Below are 24,766 nucleotides of genomic sequence, written 5' to 3'. Positions count from 1 at the left end.
CAGCCAGTTCTCCCACTCCCAGCTCCATTCCTCCCACTACCGAAGACAGTCATCCCCTTCCCAGTTCCAGTTCTCCGCAATTTTGAACCAGACTCCCTGTTCCCATCCCAATCCTCCCTGAGTGGTACCTGAACTGCCCATTAGATGCCCCTATGCCCCTATCCTGGGGAGAGGACCATGGCAGTGGACTGTGTCACAAGTTTGTAGTGCACGTTTTCATGCACACAAGTGCAACTCTATTTTGAACTGTTCATTGGCCTTGTTGTTTGGCACTTTACTTACAAAAACAGAGTTTCTGTATTAAAGGTATATTTTTTAGCTTTGTTGCTGGCCTTGCTAATGATGCAGAACAATGTATGTGCATATGACCATCTGTTCTGTGCTCTGAATGTAACATTCACAGTGGCATGCACTTAATTTGCTGTTGCAGGTGTACCCAGCGATTGCAGCAGGTAATGTGCTTATTGAGTCAGAGGGTTAATGGGACCAGGATGCTTATCTGTGATGGTCTACTCTTGTCCTCTACATTAATTTGTTAGGGCTCTAATTTTGTATACCTGTCATATTTGGATCCTCTACATCAGCAACAACTATTTTGATGTACATGATGAGTTGAGGGGTGGACAGGGTGCATCATATGTGAGGGATCTATCTTGATGTGTACACACCAGTGTATGTGTAAAGTTATCTTGGATAGGTATGGCCTCATAGTCACATGAGTACATTTACATGTGTGCACTTGACTTCTCATGCAGTGTGAGTCATGTCAAAAGCTGATGTATTATTGTGTACTTGCCTTTGAGCATGACCCTTTCACACATGTATGACCCAGTTTATGAGTGCCTGTTTGTTTACAAGCTCAGATATATGTAAGAGGTTGGGTGCACATGTTGAAGTTGTTGCCGGAGCAATGTGCACTGTGACCTCATAGTCCTAAGTTACACCTACTTGTGGGCCACATCATTTGTGGGTATGCAGAGAGTGTCACTCCAATGTGTGAGGTAAGACTTTTGGGATCAGACATAGGTCTTGCTTACCTTTGAGCTCACTGTGCTGACCGACTCTAGCAAACATACCTAATAAGTGACATTGGCCATACGTTGATGTCACATTACACTTTATCTACTCCACTATGTAGTATTCCAATAGATACCAGTCCTGTACACAAGTCCAATCTCTGTAACTCCACTGTGTGCTGTTACAGTGTACCTGTGACCACTGTATGACACTACAGTCACCAGAAGACCATTTGAGGCCTACACAATGTGAGATACTCCACTATGTCCTTTTACTCTGTTCACTCCTTACCTGTACATTACACCTGTATACACCACTTCACTCAACAATATTACACTCCATGCCTTGCCAGTATTTGACCCTCCCCAAAACTCCATAGTGTGACAATATACTGTGGGAGAATGATTCGTGTCCAAAACCATTATGCCCCTCAGCACTGTTTCCCAATTTCATATGTACTATTTGCGTCTACTTAATTGCAGTCATAGGTAATCCTATATTGTACAGGTGATTTTACAACACAGTCCTCTAGTCTTGTCCCATGCATATGTGTTTTCCTGAGGTGTGGAGTAGTAGGTGATAGCAAAAGTATCTATGTGTTTGCTGAGGCACCACCACCCATCCTGTGTGGGAAGTGATTTGGGAAGTGATCTGTGTGCTGTGATGATTGGTGATGTTCTTGTTCATGATGGTGATTTTCGATATGTCTGTCCCTGGTTGTAGTGGTGTTCACACACTGTTTACTGTGCATGCACTGATGTCAGTGGCTGATGAATTATCCTTGACAAGTGTGAGGCCCCCTGATGTCCAGCTTAGTTTGCTGTGGGATGTGTTATGATGTGAATAGGTTATGAAGTTGTTGGGGAGGGATGCAGTGTTTGGCTTGTATTGGCTCTTTCTATAGACAAGTGCATGTGTTTGTTATGTTGTTATTGAAGGTCATTGTGTGTAAAGAGTGTGTGTCTTTAAATGCATAGAGATGGGTGTGCATTTGGTACTGTGCATTTCTTGTGTGCGGCCCCCTATCTTTGAGCAGTCACTAGTCAAGATTTTGCCTGGGAATGCTTGGGCGGCACACTGACACCACAGTCCCTTTGTGACTGGTGGAGTATCTATGGCAGTGTTGCCAGATTTGACTGGATGCAGCACACTTGGGGTTATATGTGTTATTTGTTTATGGAGAATTTGCTTCTGATGGATTATGCAGTCTGTGCAGTTAGCCACAGGAGAAATTATATCTGCAGGGAGGACTGGGCGCAGATTAGGCTATCCACTCTTTTGCTGCACATGGCCATGCTTTGAGGTGGTCTGTGGTATATGAATTTAGCAACTGCATTGAGTACTGGATTACATCAAACATCCTTGACCTGAGTTCAGAGATCTTGAGGTACACACCAGGGTGTAGCATTGTATAGCAGGGAACTTGCAGGAGTAGATTGGAATCTTTAACGGAGATTGTCCCAGGTGTAGAGCAGGGAAGGTGGTAGATAGGTAGGTGAGGGGTAAGTGTGAAGGTTATTAGTAAGTTTGACTGCCAGGGAAGGTTACTGTGAGGCACGTGTAGTGTGCCAGTGGCATACACATGACATATTAGTTAAGACAAATAAAGGGCTGGTCACTGGATGCCTAATGAGAGGTCATATCATTCTGGTCCAATGGCTTACTTGCATTGCTGGATCACAGTGATACTATACTGAAGATATTTTTCATACAATTTGAATCTCTGTGCCACACATGAATTAGTTGTTGTCCTTAGTGTAGTGTCATATATGAGACTTCTTACATTCAATGAACACACGCTACCACTCATTTCTCCAGACATTTCTTGCACTGGTCCCTCCACTTTTGAATAGTTTCCTTGTTCTTATACAGTGTTGGTGACTTATAGTTTGTGGAGGAGGTAAAGTAAGAGTTTGTGTAGTCTTACAGAGAGCTGTATCAAGGAGTTGACATGCAGACTCACCAGTTCAAACGTTTGTAATCTGTACAAGGACTCTTTATTTATTCAATTACTCACATTTATTCACATGAGTGAAAGGTAGGTGTGAGGAAGAGGATGTTTGTCATGGGTCTTAGGTCAGAGTTCACTGTTTTCAAGATGGCCTCTTCATGACACATTGGCATTCAGTCAAGATATTCTAGTTAGTGCTACATTTGGAGAGGGGGAGTGATGGTTTGGAGGAGTTCAGTAGAGTGGCAGGGTAGTCAGTGTAATTGATGTACAGGACATACTCACATGGGGTCATTTAGTGCAGCAGTACACAAATGAGACACATGCCCAATCGTGTTTACTTTAAATTTGCGGTTCAAGTCGCAATTATTCTACAGTGTTGCATGGTATGGCCTGTCATTTATTGGTAAGGTCTGCCATTGTACGGAATGGGCCTGTCAATGTTTGCTTAGGGTGTGGGCTAAACTGGGCTGAACTGTGATTACGTGGCAGGGGTAGCTCTCTTAATATGTCATCTGTCTTTGCTCTCTGACTCATCCAACACCTTATTGTACTATTGTGATCTCTCCAAACATATCCTGTTTGCTCTTGCCTCCTCTATTCCTCCTTGGATTTGGTTTAACCCTGATTTGATTGCAATGGTTGCCATTGTCCCTTTCAGATGTCTCTTGCCTCATCCGTCTCTCCTGTTGATATCTATTTCATCATGATCCTACTGACATGTTACTATGAACGCTGGACCTGCACATCATTCCTTGCAGCAGTTACGTTGTGCTAATTGGAGGTTTATTTTGGTTGATATGCATTTTCCCTGTAAAGGGGTGACCCCATTACATTTTATAGGGACATTTTGTTAGTTAGGTGGGAGAATGTCATTAAAAAGAGGACGAGGGGGCGTGGCCAAGATGGCGGAGTGAGAGGACGTGTCTCTCCGTAGCTCCTGCCAACGGCCTGCATTTCGCACCGGTTCAGGCGCCTTCCCCGACCGCAGTCGGTGTCTAGGGCTGCCGGAACCGTCCTCGCACCAGAGCAGACCCTCTGGGGGTACTAGCGGCGCTGCAGTCGAGAGCCGCGGAGGTCTGCGGCCGGGAGGTGCCCATCCCCCCTCCGGCCTGGAAACGTGGCCGGCGGCCGCTGAGGACGCAGCCTGCCGGAGCGTAGCCGCGGTGGGGCCTGACGACCGCAGCCACGGCGGAGGCCCATGCGGGCCTGACAACGGAGATACTCGGCCAGCCGGCCGCACAGCACCAACGGGGGCGAAGGACAGCGGCAGCCTTCGGCGCTGCAGCCGGAGGACGCGGAGGCCTGCGCCCGAGAGGCGCCCAGCCCCCCTCTGGCCCGAGAGCTTGGACTGCGGCCGCCATAGACACGGCCCTACGGAGCGGAGCCGCTGAGGGGCTCGAGATCCACAAGACGAGAGGTGAGAGCGGCCCCAGGAGCGTGGTGGGCGGCGCTTTACTCTCGGTTGAGCTGTGGTGAGGGGGACCCGGCGGGCATATCGGCCAGAGGACTGCGTGCTCGTCTACCTGTTGCGGCCTGCTCCCGCACGGAGGGCCCGGCGAGGTGGGGGGGCCCCTGACTCCTCGCAGCAGTGCACACCTCCTGTCCATAGTTGGAGCACCCTCCCTCCTCGTGTGAGTGGCTGCGCTCGAGGGGGGGCAGCTGAGGGAGGCCCACTGACACACACCAGGGACATCAGTCTGGGATTGCGAGCCCCCAAACCAGCCTCGGGGTCTGTCTGCGAGTGGTGTGGTGTGGTGGCCCTCCGCCATAGAAGCCTGAGGCCCTTTCGGTGGCACACCAGCCCTGGGAACAGAGGCCCGCGGTCGCCTGGTGAGCGGTGGCGTTCGGCCCCGACCCTGCGGGCCTTCCTCGATTCCTAGAGACCCTGACTCACGGAGCCCCGAAGCCGGGGTTTGAGAAGATACGCCGCCATACTTGCATTGGAACCAGGGAGGGCGCCCCCCGAGAAGGAGGTCTGGTGGAGGCACCTTACACTTTGGCGAGCACACTGCGGCGCACGACTGGTGGTCCACAGGTTGGTCAAGGGAACGGGGACGCTCGGACCGGCGAGGCAGAGGGATGTCCACGGGCAGGCCTCCCCGAGGCAAGACAGTAAAAGAAATGTTTGCCAAGACGCAATCCCCCTTACAGAAAGACGCCGTGGACCCTGCGACAAAGAGAGCGGATCGGGCCGCGGGGGAAGGCACGGAGCCCATAACGAAGGCCTTCTTGGAATCCCTCTTTGCCTCCCTGCGTGATGATATCCAGACCTTCAAGACTGAATTCACCAGTGAGATCCGCGAGGTCCGGCGCGAAATGGATGGTATAGGAGAACGGGTGGCGGACCTGGAGGCCAAGGGCGATGAGAGGGAAACGGAACTCTCTACCCAACAACAGGAGATCATCCGCTTACATGATCAACAGGTAGACTTGCAACTTCAGCTGGAAGACTTGGAAAATCGCTCCAGGCGACATAATATCCAAATTCGCAATGTGGCCACTTCTGACGCCACTCAGGATGTGTTTCGATATGCCAGGGAGCTCTTCAACCATGTATTGGGGAGACCGTTGGACTCGCCCCTACAACTAGACAGGGCCCACAGGACGGGCCCGCCCCGCGCGGCTACTGCCCCTCCTCCCGACATCCTGGTGTGCGTTCAAGACTACCGGACCAAGGAGGACATACTGCAAAAGGCGCGTCAGAATCATCCGATTATGTTTCAAGGCACCTCGCCGCAATTGTATCAGGACTTGGCGGCACTTACGCTTCACAAGCGCCGGCTCTTCAAACCGGTCACCTCCTTCCTGCAGCAAAAAGGCATCCAGTACAGCTGGGGCCATCCCTTCCGCCTCGTCTTCAGGATGGAGAATAAGCAGTACCAGCTCCGTTCAGTATCCGAAGCCTGTTCCCTGCTTGGCATTGAGATACCAAAGGAGGAGGCGGAGGGCCCGGGGCCGACGCAGGCGACGGAGGGCAAGAGGCCACAATGGACCCAACTACGGCGCCGGAGGCGGGTCAGGAAGCCGCAGGCGATGGAAATCGAGGCGGGACAACGGGCGGCAGTAGATGCGGTGGCTGCGGACGGCGGCACCGGTCCCCCGGGATGAGCGTTCCATGACGCTGTTTGACTTGTTTGTTTGCTCTGGTCATTGGGCCGTTGGCGGGAGGAAGTCTCCCGATCTACACAGTAAGACTACCTTACTTAACCTCCTATTCTTCTTTTCATCCTTGGATGAGAGACAATGACAATTTTCAGGGTATGCATTACACGTTTGCAGTTGGGGGGGTGTGGGTGGGTGAGTTGGGCGGGGGGGAGTTCTCGGGAGTTGGGGTGGAGGGGAGGGGGGGGAGGTTCACGGTCCATGGTAGTCGGGTGGGGTACTGAGTCATCTATCGAAGGGGAGGGGGGGCGGCGACCACGGTGGTTGGATGAGTCTACCTGTCGATGCTCTGGCCCTTCCCTCATTGCTATCTGCCCTTCTTTATCCTGTTTGATGGCGTCGGGTGACATTGTTGTTCTCACTCTGAATGTGAGAGGCCTGAATAACCCAGTGAAACGCACGGCAGTGCTCCTGTTTCTAGAACATTCCAAGGCGGACATCTGCCTCCTGCAAGAAACGCACCTTTTGGCTAAAGATTGTCACCGCCTCCATTCTCCCAAGTTCCCGCAGCAATTCTTCTCCTCCTGCACCGAGAAGAAGGCCGGAGTGGCTATTCTGATAGCGCGCACTTTTAAGGGCAAGATAGTGGGTAAGATGGCAGAGATTGGTTCAATATATGGGCCGAATGAAGGTCAAGAGAAGTTCCTACATTCCGCACTTACAGAGGCAACTGCGACACTGGATCGACACATTTTGTTAGGGGGGGACCTGAACTTAGTTTTAGACAACTTGCACGACCGCTCTTGCCAGCGCGTTAGTCAAGTGGGAGCGCTGTCAGCGACTGGTTTGGCCCGCTTGCAAGACCTGGGGCTGGTGGACGCCTGGCGCGAGCTTCACCCGAATGACACGGAATACACGCACTTCTCAGCAGCGCGTAAAACTTATGCGCGCCTAGATTACCTGCTTGTCTCCACAGCGGCGCGCACACTGGTCACCAATGCTGAAATCGTCACGGCATCCCTTTCCGATCACGCTCCGGTCATGCTCACCTTGACAGGGCCACGGGCACCGCGCTCGGGTAGAGTATGGCGGCTTCGGGACTCTCTGCTCTTTAAGCAGGATGCCGTTACTAGAATTCAAAGCACCATAAAAGACTACCTGACCCACAACAGCAACGGGGACACGGCACTGGCCACTCAGTGGGCTGCGCTCAAAGCGGTACTGAGGGGTGAATTTATATCGATTTCCGCCGCTGAAAACGTGGAACGCTAGGCCAAGAGGGACGAGCTCACCCACAAAACCAGGGAGCTAGAGCACATTCACAGGAGGACAAGGGCCCCGAGAATTTGGCGTCAGTTGCGAGCTGCCCGCCAACAGTTGGCGGCACTAGACATGGACAGGGCGGAATACGCTGCGTTGAGGCTGAAACACGCCTACTACACTGGAGGGGACAGGTGTGGGCGTCTCCTGGCGCATAAGCTCCGGACGGTGGCCCAGAAACGCGAGGTGAAGGAACTGAAACAGCCGGACGGCACCAGTGTCACCGAGGATCGGGCAATAGCGGGGGCTTTTAGCGCCTTCTATGCCAATCTATACGGCGCTGACCCACCTGACCCTGACGCGGAGTCTGCCCTTCTCGACAGCGTTCCGCTGCCTGCCCTGACTCAGGAACAAGTGGAGGTTTTGGAGAGAGACATACGTCCGGAAGAGGTCATCTCAGCGATCTCTCGGCTTAAACCTGGGAAGGCGCCGGGGCCGGACGGCTTCCCGGCAGGCTTCTACAAAACCTTTTGTGTACAACCTGCACCGCTTTTGGCCAGACTTTTTACCTCCTTTGCGGAGGATGGGGCAATCTCCCGGGATCTGCTAGAGGCCTCCATTGCAGTCATACCCAAGCCGGGCAAGGACCCCACCGACTGTGGAGCATACAGGCCCATCTCCCTCTTGAATGTCGACCTAAAGCTCTACACGGGGATCCTCGCCTCCAGACTGGGCCCCTACATGGGAGGTCTCATTCACCCGGACCAGTCGGGCTTCATCCCGGAGCGCCAAACCTCTGACAACACCAAACGGGCCCTCCATCTTATCGAGAAGGCGGCCCGCACACGGGGCGAATACATGATGCTGGCCATCGATGCAGAGAAGGCCTTCGATAGGGTTCACTGGCCATACCTGGAGAAGGTCCTACAGAAAGCAGGTATGGGACCCAAGTTTCGGACCAGGGTTCTGAACTGCTATAAATACCCCTCGGCCTCGGTTAGAGTCAATGGCTTGTCATCTCCACGTTTCCAGATTGAACGGGGCACCAGGCAAGGGTGCCCGCTTTCCCCTCTATTGTTTGCCCTATACATGGAACCGCTAGCCCAGCTCATTCGATCTGACCAGGATGTCAGAGGCATCAAATTTGGAGCTGACGTCCACATCATCAGTCTCTACGCGGACGATGTTCTGCTCTCGCTCGCGGAGCCCCGGAACCCTCTTCCTGCGTGCATGGCTGCCCTTGCAAGGTTCGGCAGCGTGTCAGGCTTCAAAGTCAACCTGACGAAATCAGTGGCCCTTGACCTATCCCTGGCCGCGGACACGCGCGCCTCACTGCAGTCCCGCTTTCCACTTCAATGGGCTACGGAAGCGGTTCCATACCTGGGAATCAGCTTGGCGGCCTCCCTCCAAACCACGGTGGACGTTAACTACGATCACCTTAGGCGGAAAGTGAGGCGGGAATTGGGACAATGGAAGCACTACCCGCTGTCTTGGTTGGGCAGAGTTGCGGCGATCAAGATGACGATCCTGCCTCAGATCCTCTACGTCTTTCGCACTATACCTCTCGCCCCTCTGAAGGGTTGGCTCAAGGTGATGCAGTCGGAGCTTTCACGATTTGTTTGGAACGGGAGGAAGCCCCGTATGAAAGCTCAGATCGCGATGCTAGCGCCGGAGCGGGGGGGATCAGGATTCCGAATCTCCTTGCCTACTTCCAGGCGGCACAACTACACTTTCTAGTGGAGTGGGTTCAATGGGAGTCCGGGAAGCACTGGTTATTCCAGGACCAGGCCGTGGCGGGATGCACCCTGCAAGAGATCCCGTTCATGCCTAGGATACATAGGCCCCGTAACTTGTACGCTTCCTATATCACCCGGGTCCCCCTTGAAATCTGGGACCGGGTCGGTCTGGAGCTCGGTCTCACCACGACCGTCTCGCCTCTCACCCCCCTCCTTGACAACCCCGATTTCCAGCCGGGGCTGGTCGGGAAAGCCTTCGAACGATGGAGGTCTGCCGGTTGTCGATCCCTTTGCCACATGTATGACTCTGAGGGGATACTCTCCTTTCCGCAACTGCGCCAGGACTTCGGCCTCCCGGAGACCGAGAGGCTCCATTATTTCCAGGTCAGACACTGGGCCCTCAGCCAGACAGTCAGAGCGGAAGCGGATCGGCGCCTAACTGATTTTGAATATTGGTTGATCACTCGCAAATCTGACAAGCAGCTAATCTCAGACCTGTATAAGATGCTCACACACAAACACGACTACACTTACAGCGCGAGTAGGGCCCGCTGGGAGAGGGAGATGGGGAGGCCCTAAGAGCGCAAGGAGTGGGAGGATATATACTATAGAGCTCGGCACTCGGCGTATCATATGGGGCTCACCGACACTTTGACGAAGGTGGTGACCTACTGGTACTACACACCTGAAAGATTGTATGAAATGGACGGCAGTAGGGATCCCCTGTGCTGGCGGGGCTGCGGGCAACTAGGCACTCTTACGCACACGCTATGGGAATGTAGTCTCCTGCAAGAATACTGGGGCCGTGTCCTGGACGACGTAGACAAGCACTTTGACACCGAAATACCACGCTTTCCCTCCTACGTCATCCTGGGGCTCCCAAATGCGCTGACCTACCCACTGCGCTCACGAAGGGGTCGCCTGATAGCCATAGCTCTGGGGTCGGCGATACAAAATATCACAACACATTGGCACACGACACATGTTCCCACGTATCAGGGCTGGCTCCATCGTCTCTGGATGGTCCTGGGTATGGAACGGCTCTCCCTATATAAAGCGGGGGAAGGGGCAAAGTATGCTGAACTGTGGCAGCCGTTCTTAGCTCTCCTGTCCTTGGAGTTCGTAGAAATTACCTGTCCGAGGTACCTCCGCCTGTTGAGACTGACAGAGCTAGATCCCAAAGAAGGGAACAAAGTAGCTATCCCTACATCGGGGAAGGGTTGAGGTGTGATTAACTGACTCGAGACTGTGGACCGGGGGGGGGGAGAATAGGGGGGGTGCGGAGGGGGTTGGGGGTAGGGGACTGGACCCGTTGGGGATAGGGGATTGGGGAGGGGTAGGTTGCTTTAGGTTAAAGGGGGTGTGGGTGAAAGTTTCAGAGGGTGCTGTCGACCTGCAAGACCGAGCTGTGGGGGTGTGCCATACTCTACATGGGCGAGGGTCGGGTTGACCTAGCAAGCGGACTTGGAATTTCCTTGAATACCGTCGCACTGTTTGAAACGCGGCCGGCCCGACATGGGTTGTAGGCGGCTTGCTGTGTATAATTTCGTATTGCGACATACTGCATACTCCCGACCCCTCTGTGAGATCAAGCCCCAGCTCTGGAAGATACGGTTGATTTGACCTCTTGATTGTTGATGCATGTACTGTGTTTTTTTGCTCAATAAAAATATTGAATACTAAAAAGAGGACGATAGCCACCAGATGTGGGTGACTTGGCAAATATGAATTATGTCCAGCATGTGGTAAAAGGTTATGTCTATTACCATTTAAATGATGATAGAAAATCGTGCACAGGTGTAGCTTGTTGAATTACTTCAAGTCCACAAACCTTACAGGATGCTGTCTCAATGACTGCTCAATTGCATCAGTGACGTCATCAGTTATGCCATTTGAGATGTCATCACTAAGGTCATTAATGATGTAATAATAATAATAATAATTCATTCTTTATTCGGATGCAAACGCATTCATTAAAAGGTACAATAAAACAGTTGCATAGTTTAAAGTTCAATAAAAAAAGATAAAACTACATGACAGGTTAAAACAAGACATGATACTAAAAACCCTACAGGTCTAAGGCTATATACCCTGTCACACCAGTAGTAACCTCATCTGTACAGAGCTGTAGGAGATTATTCAATTCTAGATATCCTGGATCTGTATGCTGCTCACCAAAAACTAAACACAGCAAGGAGGGTATGGGGGTTTAATAGCAGCTGAAAGTGCATGAGTGGCACTTGGCCTGCCTAAACTTCAGACTCTTCAATAAACGCTGAAGAATGCAACTAACTCAATGTTTTCCGCCAGCACCGCGGAGGTGCCTACGACCACCATCGTACTCAGCCCCTTAGTGTCACAAGAGTAGAGCAAAATGACTTCAATTACTTTGCTGTAATCAAATGTTTGCCTAGGCCTAGTGTTGATATTAGATAAGAATGAACATTTAAAGAACCTGAAAAACCACTAGAATTTGCCAGTTATAGTTTAGTAAATCATTTTAAAAGGGAATGTTGCCAATAAAGTGCCTATTGTCATATGCAGCACAGAGTTAATGTGTATATGTGTTGGTGCATTGCATGGAAATACTGTAGGTCCTGGAGCCAAGTGTATTTGTGCATGTTGAAAGTTAAATGGGACATTGTTTACAAACTAGTAAAGTTTGAAGTGCAAATAGTACTCCGTGATGAAAACCATAAAGACTGACTGCACCTGATGTGGGTTGCAGAGGCATGTTTTAAAGAAGGTTGTGGCTTAAATTTTGTTGCAAAAAATATGTGATAAAAGTCAAAACATCTGTTGACAGTAGGTTATCCACCATTGACACATGCCCTTGTCAAATATGTTTTATACAGTGCTATAGAAAAATTCTATGTAACAAGGATGTTTATAAGGTATTAATATTTATTATACGAACTTTGCTCAACATTTTGAGGCAATGCCAATTGTTGAATAATCTATAATATGGGGTAAGCCACTTAGAGGTGGTTTAACTCACACTGGTGTTATAAACATTAGTCTACAATTGTATGCAATTGTGCTCATCTCAGGAATGTGTGTAGTATATTTTACCAAATTATGTAGTGTTTTCCATAGACCTGACAAAAGAGGTGTTATTAGTGGCAAGTACATACTTGTCAATCTCTGACTTAAAATTGCAGTTGATGTGAAGTCGTTAAGAGGGTGATCCTGGTAGGAAAAGTACAATCTTTTTTTGCAGAATGTTTAAGGTTTAAAAAAGGGGTGACCCCATTACATTTTACGGGGACATTTTGTTAGTTAGGTGTGAGAATGTCATTAAAAAGAGGGTGATAGCCACCAAACGTGGGTGACTTGACAAATATGAATTATGTCCAGCATGTGGTTAAAGGTTATGTCCATTACCATTTAAATGATGATAGGAAATCGTGCACAGGTGTAGCTTGTTGAATTACTTCAAGTCCACAAACCTTACAGGATGCTGTCTCAATGACTTCTCAATGGCATCAGTGACATCATCAGTTATGCCATTTGAGATGTCATCACTAAGGTCATTAATGATGTAATAATAATAATAATAATTCATTCTTTATTCGGATGCAAACGCATTCAAGAAAAGGTACAATAAAACAGTTGTATAGTTTAAAGTTCAATAGAAAAAGATAAAACTACATGACATGTTAAAACAAGACATGATACTAAAAACCCTGCAGGTCTAAGGCTATATACCCTGTCACACCAATAGTAACCTCATCCGTACAGAGTTGTAAGAGATCATTCAATTCTAGATATCCTGGATCTATAAGCTGCCCACCAAAAACTAATCACAGCACGGGGGCCTGGGGGTTTAATAGCAGCTGAAAGTGCATGAGTGACACTTTGGCCTGCCTAAACTTCAGACTCTCCAATAAAGGCCGAAGAATGCATTTTGTAGGCACTGAGAATAATTTTCACAATAAAACAAAATGCAACGTATCCTGTGGAGATCTAAGATTGCAGCAACATGGGCCTCTTAGGGTTGGGTGAAAAAAACAGCTGAGGAAGCTAAAAGGTGGCGAACTTGATTGAACCTAAAGCGAGTGATGAAAAATCTATTGTGGGTGCTAGGGAGTGCATAAAGCTATGGTTCCATGCCCAGCAGGGACTTTAGCATTACAAAAGCCTTCACTGTAGGTTTACTGAGCTCTTTGTTTTTGCTCTAGGCAGTAACACATTTATGATATAACGCTTTTGCTATGTTGAGATCCCCAGGGCTCAAAGTGTTGTGTGCAAATAAAATGTCTGGCCTTCCTACGGCCTGTATGGATTCCTTAATATAACGTTTCCATGGAATTTTGATGCTCTGTTCCAGGGCCAGGCAGTCCCCTAGGATCAAATGGTTTAAGCCCTTAGCTTCACATGACCAGATCTTTAGCCAGAAAAGTAATGGTTTAATAGCCACATGATCTACCAGGTAATTGACTCCTAGCTCTTCATGGATGGACAAGGCTGACGTGCCTTGGGGGACTCGCAGGATCCACCACCTGTAAACTATAAGAAGGAGTGTACCCTCATACCTCACTACCATCTAAAGCTTTCGCAATGACCTTGGATTTATACAGTATCAGAATAACCTCCGGTGCCCATGAACCCAGTCTGCTGGCAAAGCTAGTAATAGCCTCTACAGATTTAATCAACTCACTACGCTTCCCCTGTAAGAGAGCTCGCCACTGCAAGCGGTCATCGAATAACTAGATTGGGAAAATTTGAGACCTTAGCCAGTGTGTGTGGCCCACTTTAAAACATTTTGAACGCGGCCCCTGCCGACTAGCAACTAATACATATGACTTAGTAAAACTGACCGCCAGGTCCAGCTTGTCCATAAAAGGCATTAAACCATCTACTAAAATCTGCAGACCCCAATCCGTACGGGCATCAACACTGCATCATCGGCATAAAGTAAAACTGGCAAGGCTCTCCTACCCACTCTAGGGGAGTCCGAGTCCAGTGCCAATAGTGCTGTCCCAAGGCCGTTAATGTAAACAGTAAATAAGAATGGGGCTAATATACAACCTTGGAGCACCCCCCTTGTGCAGGTAAAATGATGTGTGAGTGCCCCCTCATTTGTGTATCTCACTACCACAGTCGTCTGGGCATGAAGTGATATAAGTAGATGAACGCTAGAAGGATCCACTCCCAGGGAGGATAAAATGTCCCATAACTTAGTCCGGATAACACAGTGAGGACGTAAGGTCCATTAAGGCTAGATACAGGGGCCCCGGTTGTGTCAGGGTATATTTGGCAGTCACAAGACAAAGATTAAGACATTGATCTGTAGTTGACATGCACGGACATCTGATAAAATCTTATTGTCTATGGTCCATACCGACAGTGTAGATAAAAGAACCCGACCCAAGACCTTTCCTACAGCATCAATAAGGGAGATCAATGATGTAATTTTTCATGTATATGAGTGATGAGAAATGAGAGGTCATAAGCAGTGCATGAATGGAGGCAAGTTATAGTTAGTTCACTAAGCTATAGGTGGCAAATTTCAATGTTTTTTAGATTTTTAAATGTTAGTTATATCATTTCAACATCTAACTACTATAACATTACTTTAATATCTGTTTTTCCAGTGAAGAAAATAGTTAATGAGAATTTCACAATAAAAGAAATTAACAGAGATACACAAGGAGAAAGGGTCAAAGTTATACCTTTTATATACAATAGAAAATAACAGAAATAATTGTAAGGTAAATCCAGAGAAAGTGATGGAGAAACACATAAAAACAGAAAGAGTAATAAAAGAAGGGTTAGAGCTAGAGCAGAGATAAAGAGGGATTGCCAAAATGAGAAAGGAAAAGAGAGACTTACTGAAGAAGCTGCAGGAATGGTCAACAATGGAAGAAAGTGCAAACTAGGCCATGAGACATTTCAATATTGATACCATGACACAAATGTTGAAAAGCAATTCAGGAAATAATAATGTGACACCCGCAATTGGAAAATGGGTAAATAGATTCCCACAAAAAGGGAAGGTTGAATGAGAGAAACACAAATTGAAATGGTAATTTCACACCTATAAAATGAGAAAGGATGAAGTCAGATTTACATAAATAGACATGTAAATAGAGAACGTGTTGTTTAACCCCTTTGCTGCCAAGCCTCCCCCCCCCCATGCTAAGCCTTTTTTTGGCTATTTGGGGTAGTTTGAGCTTAGGCCCCTGTAGCTATTTGACCACATAAGGTATCGGTGCGAAATTTGTGTCCTTTTCTTCCAACATCCTGGGGATTCTAAAGTTACCCAGGGTTTGTTGATTCCCCTGGAGGGGACCCAGAAATTATCCAAAATACATCTAAATTGTATTTTTTGGGGGGAAAATGGGAAAGCAGTGCTGCAATTGAAAGTGTCTGGGTTTTTCCCTGCAAATGGTATCAAAAAAGGGTTTGTGGGGCTAAAAACACAATTTTACAGCTTTTAGGAAATGATAGACTTTTGTCAGAAACCCAAAAATGTTTACACAGGTTTGGCATTTTTCTGGGACATAGCCTATTTTTGCTCTTTTTTGTGGTTTCAACCTCCTTCCAGTTAATGGTAGAAATGGGTATGAAAGCAATAATGGATCCTGGAAAGCTATACATTTTAGAAAAGTAGATACAATTCTAAATTCAGCAAGGGGTCGTTTGTGTAGATCGTTCAAGGTTTCTTCATAGAAAATACAGTTAAATATAAGAAAATTTGAAAATTATTTGAACAAAAACCAGCCTTTTGTGTCATCACATTCACCTGTAACTTCTTCTAATTTTGACAGATCTTTAAAAGCAATAGAATGTTACATCCGCTACAATTTACTGGTTGTGGGGATATATAGGACTTGTAGGTTTACCGAGAACCCAATGAAGCCAGAGCCAAAAACTGAGCAGCGACTTGGTCTGGTTTTTTATTATGTACCGTGTATATAGCAAATAATCCTGGGAAAATGTATACATGGAAAAATCGGTATGAAAGAAACCTATGTATTTCTGATATGGGAACTAAATATAGAGTTTAAAAACAGTAGATATTTGTGCATTTTCGAAATTGGGAATACTCATACTAGCATGACAATTATCGGTCCTTTTTCAAAATGACTTCTTTTTTACACATTGTCTTTCATTTGGAAGGCAGAAAGTGCATCGAAAGTCAATAGGTAATGACAGTTGCTTTCCAAATCTGAATTACCCGAAGCCTCTTGATAAAAATGGTACCTCACTTGTGTTGGTAGGCATAGTTCCCACGAAAAGAAAAAGCTCAAAACGCAATATGAACACACCACATTTTCACAATGAAAAATTGCCCTTTTTTTGCAAAGTGCCTAGCTGTAGTTTTTTAACTCTAGCTCTGCCGGAACCTATACATTTGTGAAAACTAGACACCCAGGGGAATCTAGGATGGGGTGATTTGACTGGCTCTCACCAGATTCTGTTACCCAGAATCCCTTGCAAATCTAAACAATTGTAAAAAAAAAAACATTTTCCTCACACTTCTGTGGTGGAAAATTCTGGAATCTGGGTGAGATCCACAAATTTCCACACACTCCGAGTTTCCCAAAGTCTTCCAAGAAAAATGGTACCTCACTTGTGTGGGTAGGCCTAGTGCCCACGACAGGAAACGGCGCAAAGCACAACGTGGACACACCACAATTTCACAGTAAAAAATGACCCTATTTTGCCAAAGTGCTTAGCTGTAATTTTTTAACCCTAGCTCTGCCGGCACCTAGGGAAACCTAGAAAACCTATAAATGTTTTAAACTACATACCAAGGGAAAACCAGGATGGGGTGACATGTGTTGCTCTGACCAGGTCCTATTACCCAGAACCCCCTGCAAACAATAAAAAAAGTATAAAAAACACATTTTCCTCATATTTCTGTGGTGGAAAGTTCTGGAATCTGCGTGGATCCACAAATTTGTACCCACCCGGCGTTCCGCAAAGTCTCACAAGAAAAATGGTACCTCACTTGTGTGAGCAGGCCTAGTGCCCACGACAGGAAATGGTGCAAAACGCACCGTGGACACACCACAATTTCACAGTGAAAAATGACCTTTTTTTGCCAAGTGCCTAGCTGAAGTCTTTGAACCCTAGATCGGCCGTCACCTAGGGAAACCTAGCAAACCTATACATTACTGAAAACTGGACACCCAGGGAAATCCAGGATGTGGTGACTTGACTGGCTCTCACCAGGTTCTGTCACACAAAATCCCTTGCAAATCTAAACAATTGTAAAAAAAAAACATATTTTCCTCACATTTCTGTGGTGGAAAATTCTGGAATCTGCGTGGATCCACAAATTTCCACACACCCCAAGTTCCCCAAAGTCTTCCGAGAAAAATGGTACCTCACTTGTGTGGGTAGGCCTGGTGCCGGCGACAGGAAACGGCGCAAAGCACAACGTGGACACACCACAATTTCACAGGGAAAAATGACACTATTTTGCCAAAGTGCCTAGCTGTAAGTTTTTTAACCCTAGCTCTGCCGGCACCTAGGGAAACCTAGAAAACCTGTACATTTTTTAAAACTACATACCGAGGGAAATCCAGGATGGGGTGACTTGTGTTGCTCTCACCAAGTCCTATCACCCAGAGACCCCTGCAAACAATAAAAAAGTATTAAAAAAAACAAATTTTCCTCACATTTCTGTGGTTGAAAGTTCTGGAATCTGTGTGGATCCACAAATTTCTACACACCCTGCATTCCCCAAAGTCTTCCAAGTAAAATGGTACCTCACTTGTGTGGGCAGGCCTAGTGCCCACAGCATGAAATGGCGCAAAACGCACAGTGGACACACCACAATTTCACAGTGAAAAACTGACCCTTTTTTTGGCAAGTGCCTAACTGTGGTTTTTTAACCCTAGATTTGCCGGCACCTAGGGAAACATAGCAAACCTATACATTTCAGAAAACTAGACACCCAGGGAAATCCAGGATGGGGTGACTTGACTGGCTCTCACCAGGTTCTGTTACCCAACATCCCTTGCAAACCTAAAAAATTGGAATCTGCGTGGATCCACAAATTTCCACCAACCCTGCGTTTCCCAAAGTCTTCTGAGAAAAATGGTACCTCACTTGCGTGTGTGGGTCAAGGACCCCCGACAGGCAAGGGCCCAAAACAACATCAAAATTACCTATCACAAACCAACCTGGTTTTGCAAGGGGGTTCCCATGTACTTTTTGGCTCTGGGCTCGGCGGCCATCTAGGGAAACCTACCAAACCCACATATTTATGGAAACTAGACACCCAGGGGAGTCCAGCGAAGTATGGCTTGCGTGGGTCCCCTAATATTCTCCGACCCATAATCCCCTGCAAACCGCAAATTTTGCTTAAAAACACAGTTTTTTGTCAAATTCATGTTTGGGAAAGTTCTGGAATCTGCGTGGATCCAAACATTTCCTCCCACCCAGCATTCCCCCAAGGTCTCCCGATAAGAATGGTACCTCACTCGCGTGGGTGGATCAAGGAACCGTGACAGGCAAAGGCCCAAAACCTATTGAGGGGAGATCAAAATTACCTATCACAAACCAACCTGGTTTTGCAAGGGGGGTCCCATGAGTTTTTGGCCTATGGCTCGGCAGCCATCGAGGCAAACCTACCAAACCCCACTCCTTTCTGGAAACTAGACACCCTGGGGAGTCCAGCGAGGTATGGCTTTCATGGTTCCTCTAACTCAGAGGTCTTCAATCTGTGGGGCGCGACCCCCAGGGGGGTCGTGGAGTCCGGGGAAGGGGGTCGCAGATTCTGTCAGAGCAGTTCCTTGAAGCATGTGGTTTGCCTTAGTGGCGCCGGGCTGATTGAGGGTGCTCACGGCAGAGGCCTAATTCACACCGAGGTGTGAAAAACATCAAAGCCTCATTAACAAGTAAAAGGTCGTTTAAAGACCTGTGAAATAACTGTGGCGTGGTTTTGTGTGTGTCCAAGCTGTTTCATTCGGCTCACATACACAAGGGGGGAGGAGGCTGTAGGGCACCCCAGTGCGCCATTGAAAGTAGCCAGGGGCGCCGCGAAAAGATGTGCACAAGCACACAGTTTGGAAACTAATATGGACTGATGCACAATAATAATGGTAATACCAGGGGGTGGAGGGCATCATGCTGCAGACAGGGATTTCTAATCAGAGGCAGTTTTATTCTTGCAGTTTAAAAGCTGGAGTTCCAGAGGCTGGAAAAGTGCAAGCGGTGTAGCACATTTATTAGCAGTTCAAGCAGAGCCTTTCTGGGGAAGAGGATGGGGCCTACGTGGGAAATACAAGATAAGCAAGGGACTGCTGGGATGTAGGTCAGTGTTCCTGGAATGAGACTCGGAAGTGATACTGAATAAGGAAAACAAACATCCTGCAGCGATTAAAGTAAAAGTAAGCAGCCTGATTTTACACACAACTGCCCTTGATAATGATTTATAGCGCCTGGGAGCCACCTCCAGTTCAGCGCTGCTGGCACAAGTGGGCAGGTAAAAACTCATGGCCAATAGCCGTGTTCTCCAAGTTACACACATTATGGGAAAATATTTGAGTACGTTTATGTGCCTGCTGCTAAGAGCTGTATAAAACCTGTGGGTTAGAGCGATTTTGGAAAGACTAACCCTGGATTAAAATGCAAACGGTGTGCAGTCGCTTCCTACTTTATGGTTTGAGCGCAATACTTGCCTATGTCTGCTGCTATTAGTCATTAAGATGAAATTTGGTATTTGTTTTAAGGGTGGATGGATGAAGGATGGATGTGTGAAAAGGTGGGTGGATGAATGATGGATGGATGGATGGATGAAAGGGTGGATTGATGAAGGATGTATGTATGGATGGAAGGATGAAAGGGTGGATGGATGTAAGGAAAAAAGGGCAGATGGGTGTAAGGATGAAAGGGTGGATGGATGAAGGATAGATGTGTGAAAAGGTGGGTGGATGAATGATGGATGGATGAAAGGGTGGATGGATGAAGGATGTATGTATGGATGGAAGGATGAAAGGGTGGATGGATGTAAGGATAAACGGGCAGATGGGTGTAAGAATGAAAGGGTGGATGGATGAAGGATAGATGTGTGAAAAGGTGGGTGGATGAATGATAAGTGGATGGGTAGATGGATGGATGGATGAAAGGGTGGATGGATGAAGGATGGATGTATGGATGGATAAAAGGTTGCATGGATGAATGATGCATGGATGGATGTGTGAAAAGGTGGGGAATGAATGATGGGTGGATGGATGGATGTATGAAAGGGTAGGTGGATGAAGGATGGATGTATGGAGGAAAGGGTGGATGGATGAAGGATGGATGTATGGATGTAAGGATGAAAGGGTGGATGGACGAAGGATGGATGGACGAAGGATGGATGTATGGCTGGATAAAAGGCTGCATGGATGAATGATGGATGAATGATGGATGGATGGATGGATGGAAGGGTAGATGGGTAAAGGATGGATGGATGTATGGAAGGATAAAAGGGTGGATGGATAAAGGATGGATGGATGTGTGAAAGTGTGGGTGGATGAATAATGGATGGATGGATGTGATGAGGTTTAACAGGCGAATTTATGGTTGTCGATAGTTGTTGATGATGAGGAGTACCAGTTTATAGAAACTTTTGACGGAAGGGGGTCCTTACGCCTAAAAAGGTTTTACAAGGGGGTCTCGGCATCAAAAAGTTTGAAGACCTCTGCTCTAACTCCTCTATTCCCCAGCCCTGTCACTCAAACTACAGACAAGGAATACACAACCTAGCAGAGACAGGCTTTGGATAGTTAGACAAGAAAATACCTACTTTCTAAAAGTGGTATTTTCCAACACAGAATGTTAAAACCAACTTCACTAAAAGATGTATTTTATCATTCTGAGTTCATGCATACTAAACTCGAATTTGTACCATGTTCCATGAGTCAGTTAGGATTATAAGAATGTAATAATCTAACTGCCCATTCTGCCCTATGGAGAACAGGTAGCCTTGCAAGAGGGAAAAACGAAAATGGCTGTAATTCACTATTAGGACATGCCACGCACACCAGGGCATGTCCTACCGTACACTTACAATGCACCCTGCCCTTGGGCCTACCATAGGGGGGTCTGAAATGAAGAAAAGGGAAGGCTTAGGGACTGGCAAGTGGGTGCACTTGCCCAGTCAGCATTACAGTATCAGACTGCACACAGACTCTGCAATGGGAGGCCTTAGACACATTTTACAAGGCTGCTCCTGTGGGTGGCACAACCAGTGCTTCAAGCCCACCAGCAGCATTTTGATTTAAAAGCCCTGGGCACTCCTGCTGCACTGTACTAGGGTCTGACAAGTAAACCAAATAGCCAATCATGGAATCGCCAAATAATACATTCATTTACAGTAGGGAGCACTTGCACTGTGGCACTGGACAGCAGTGGCACAGTGCCCAAAGTATCTAACACCAGAAAAAGCACATGAGGCAACAGCAAAAATGGAAGGGAGACCCACGCCAATGGTGCCAGGTCTGCAGTGACCTTTGTTAATAAGTCCTCTACCAAGTTTCCACACAATTTTCTCAGTCACTCCAAAAGTGGACGGACAACCAGGGCGGTTAATCCTGGATTCCTTACCGGTGTACACCCTGAAATTAGAGACATATCCAGTCCTCCTGTCACACAGCATATACAGCCTAATTCCATAGTGTGCCCTCTTACTAGGAATGTATTGCCTAAAAACCAAGCGGCCCGTGAAAAAGACCAAAGACTCCTCCACTGCTATTTCTTTCCATGGGGCATACATCTCCGAAAATTGATCTACAAAGTGATCAATGACAGGCCGAATCTTAAATAGACGGTCACACTCAGGGTGATCTCGTGGCAATGCCAAACCATTATCGACAGAATGCAGGATCCAAAGCAGAAGCAAATACCTATCACAACTCATGACTGCCTGAAATATAGCCATTGCCATCAAGGGACTAGTAGACCAATATGAAGACATTGACTGCTTCCTTAGCAAGCCCATCAAAAAAGTTAAACTCAAGAACTTAATCATCTCTTCCAGATTTGTGGGAGTCCACCAGGTAGCTCTAGAATGGGGCTTAAGGCTGGCACTGTTGTCCCTCAAAAACTGTTTGGCATACAAATGAGTCTGCTCAACAAACTCTGCCAAAAACACATCATCCATAAACAACTGAAAAAATGTATTGGCAAAATGTTTTCTGTATTCGCTCTACAGCCTGGAACACCAGTAAAGCCTGGCAATGCCGGATACACCATGCCTGGGGCAACCCAGAGGTCATCACTTCCAACTGGAAGCCTTGCAGCCCCAGGCAGCAAACCAGATGTCTCTTGCCGCACTATACCAACAGGAAGCCTGGCAACACCAGGCTGCAGCCCAGATGCCTCTTGGCCACTATCGGCACATCAATGTCCTCCTCTAACACAGGCACTTCATCCGCACTAAGAGTAGCTTCATCCGCACTGAGAGTAGCTTCATCATCCGATGATTCCATGAGGAGAGAAAAAAACCTCACTGACTGAATCTTCCCCTCCCACATCTACCTCAGAGGCAGTCAGTCTCTGAACCATGGTCAGAGGAAGACTCAAAAAGCATACCAACAACCTGCTGAGCAGTAATCCTGTGGCTAGCCATTATGCTTACTAAGAAAGGAGACTGCACAAACAAGTCAACAACACTGTGCAAAATAAGTAAGTAAAAAAAGGCGTGCTTTTATCACAAAGATCTATATACTCAAAACCCATATGATCCACTTGCAAGAGACAGCTACACTCACCAGCACCTACTCTGCACAGAGACAGCAAAAACAATATCCCACTAGAAAGAAAAAAACAAAACCAATTACTCACAAGACAACAAAATACACATCGAGAAATAAAACTATTAACATAACACGCTATGTCACTATCCAAATGGGGCAGCAAGGCCAAAGAAATGGGCAGATCTGCCCCCAGGGGTAGCAGAATACACATAAAAAAATATATGTCCCCTGGAAGCGACCCTTACCCAAGGGGTTACTTCCAATTTCTTTATTTTTATATCCCTGGCTCTAGTGGGCTTTTCTTCTCCACGTCCCCCCCCCGGGTCCGAAAAAGTAAAATAATGAAGGTAATCTGTCCCCAGGGGGGCAGAAAAGTCTTTAAATGTATTTAGGCCCATAAGGAAGCGACCATTGCCCAAGGGGTCGCTTCCATTTAAAATTAAAACACTCCCTGGTGTCTACTGGGGTTTTCTGCCCCCCGGGGCAGAAAGGCCGAATATAAAAAACGATCTGCCCCCAGAGGAGGCAGAATATATTTTTTAAATAAATATGGCCCCTGGAAGTGGCCCTTGCCCAAGGGGTCACTTCCAATTTCATTAAAAAACATTCCCTGGCTCTTGTGGGCTTCTCTGCCTCCCCTGGGGCCAGAAATGCCCCCAAAAATCAGCCGATCTGTCCACAGGGGGGGGGCAGAAAAGTCTTAAAATGTATTTGCCCCTATAGGAAGCTACCCATGCCCAAGGGGTCACTTACTTTTCGCAAAAAAGTCATCTCTGGTGTCTAGTGGTGGCATTCCTGCTGCACAATTGCGATGCTGTGAGCGATCGTGCAGCAGGAATGCCCTGCATTGAGACATCAGGGGAGAGGAAACACTCTTTCTTCTCCCCCGATGCCTCAATGCGTGTGCATCTGGCCCCCCAGCCCCACCGGAGAAACAAACACTCACCCTCCTCCTTGGGACGCCTGGAAGCAAATTGCTTCCAGGCGTCCCAGCGCTTCCTGATGACGTTGGCGCACTCTGTGCGCGCTGACCTTACAGGATCGCCGAGCGGGGTCGGGGTGGCAGCGGAAGCTCCTTCCCCCTTTGTGGCACGGTTTTGGGCTGCCCATGGGAGGAGCACCGGTGCTTCCCCCATGGGTTGGAACCATGACAGAGCAGTTCCTTCATGATCACAGCCCAACCGATGCTCATGATGGAACCGCTCCATCATGAGCATCGAAGGGGTTAACCTGGGTTCTACTGTCCAGATCTGTGAGGTTTGGATTCCCAACCCACAAGCATAGGATGTTCAGTAAACCATCTCTTGAGCAGGGACGTCCAGAGTAATATAACCCTACACAACACACTGACCAGTTCTGCCAGTGTGGTGTCTGTGATTTCTGAGTTACTAACAGTCATCCAAGGTACAGGGTGCAGTAGTAATTCAACCCCAAATTAGTTCTCAGAATTGCACACTCAAGCATTGCACTTAGACAATACACTATATCTAAATGTTTTTTAATGCAACAGTTTTTTCCTGTTGATTAGCACAAGTAATGACCACTCAGAGTACAATTAAAACAGCACTTATGCATGTTGCTAGCAGGGAAAATAAAACAAACAGTTCTGACATATTTAAAATGTTTCTAGCAGGCTATCACCCTAAAGCTACTTCTCTGCACCTTCATTTTGAGAGCATGGACTAGCTGGCTTGCCTCTAGAGTTTCTTGCAGCCCAGTGCACTGCATATCTGTGCACAGCAGATTAGCTGTGCTTATTAGACTTCAGTTGGGAGAGAGTGAAGGAAATACACAAGCTATTGGGCTCAACTGCTCTCTTCAATGGAATGACTCTTAGCATAAGGGTGGATATTTTGGCAATATGGCAGGACCTCCTATGAAAACCTGGTGCAAAGGGCCTCTCAAATTCAGTGGTTAATACAAGGGGTTTATATAGGGTTGAACACTGACTTTTAGCCTCCGCTGAGGGACTTTCCAATAATCTGAGATATAACTGG

The sequence above is a fragment of the Lissotriton helveticus genome, chromosome 8 (assembly GCF_964261635.1).
Source record: "Lissotriton helveticus chromosome 8, aLisHel1.1, whole genome shotgun sequence".
NCBI lineage: Eukaryota > Metazoa > Chordata > Amphibia > Caudata > Salamandridae > Lissotriton > Lissotriton helveticus.
This window is presented reverse-complemented; position numbering follows the sequence as displayed.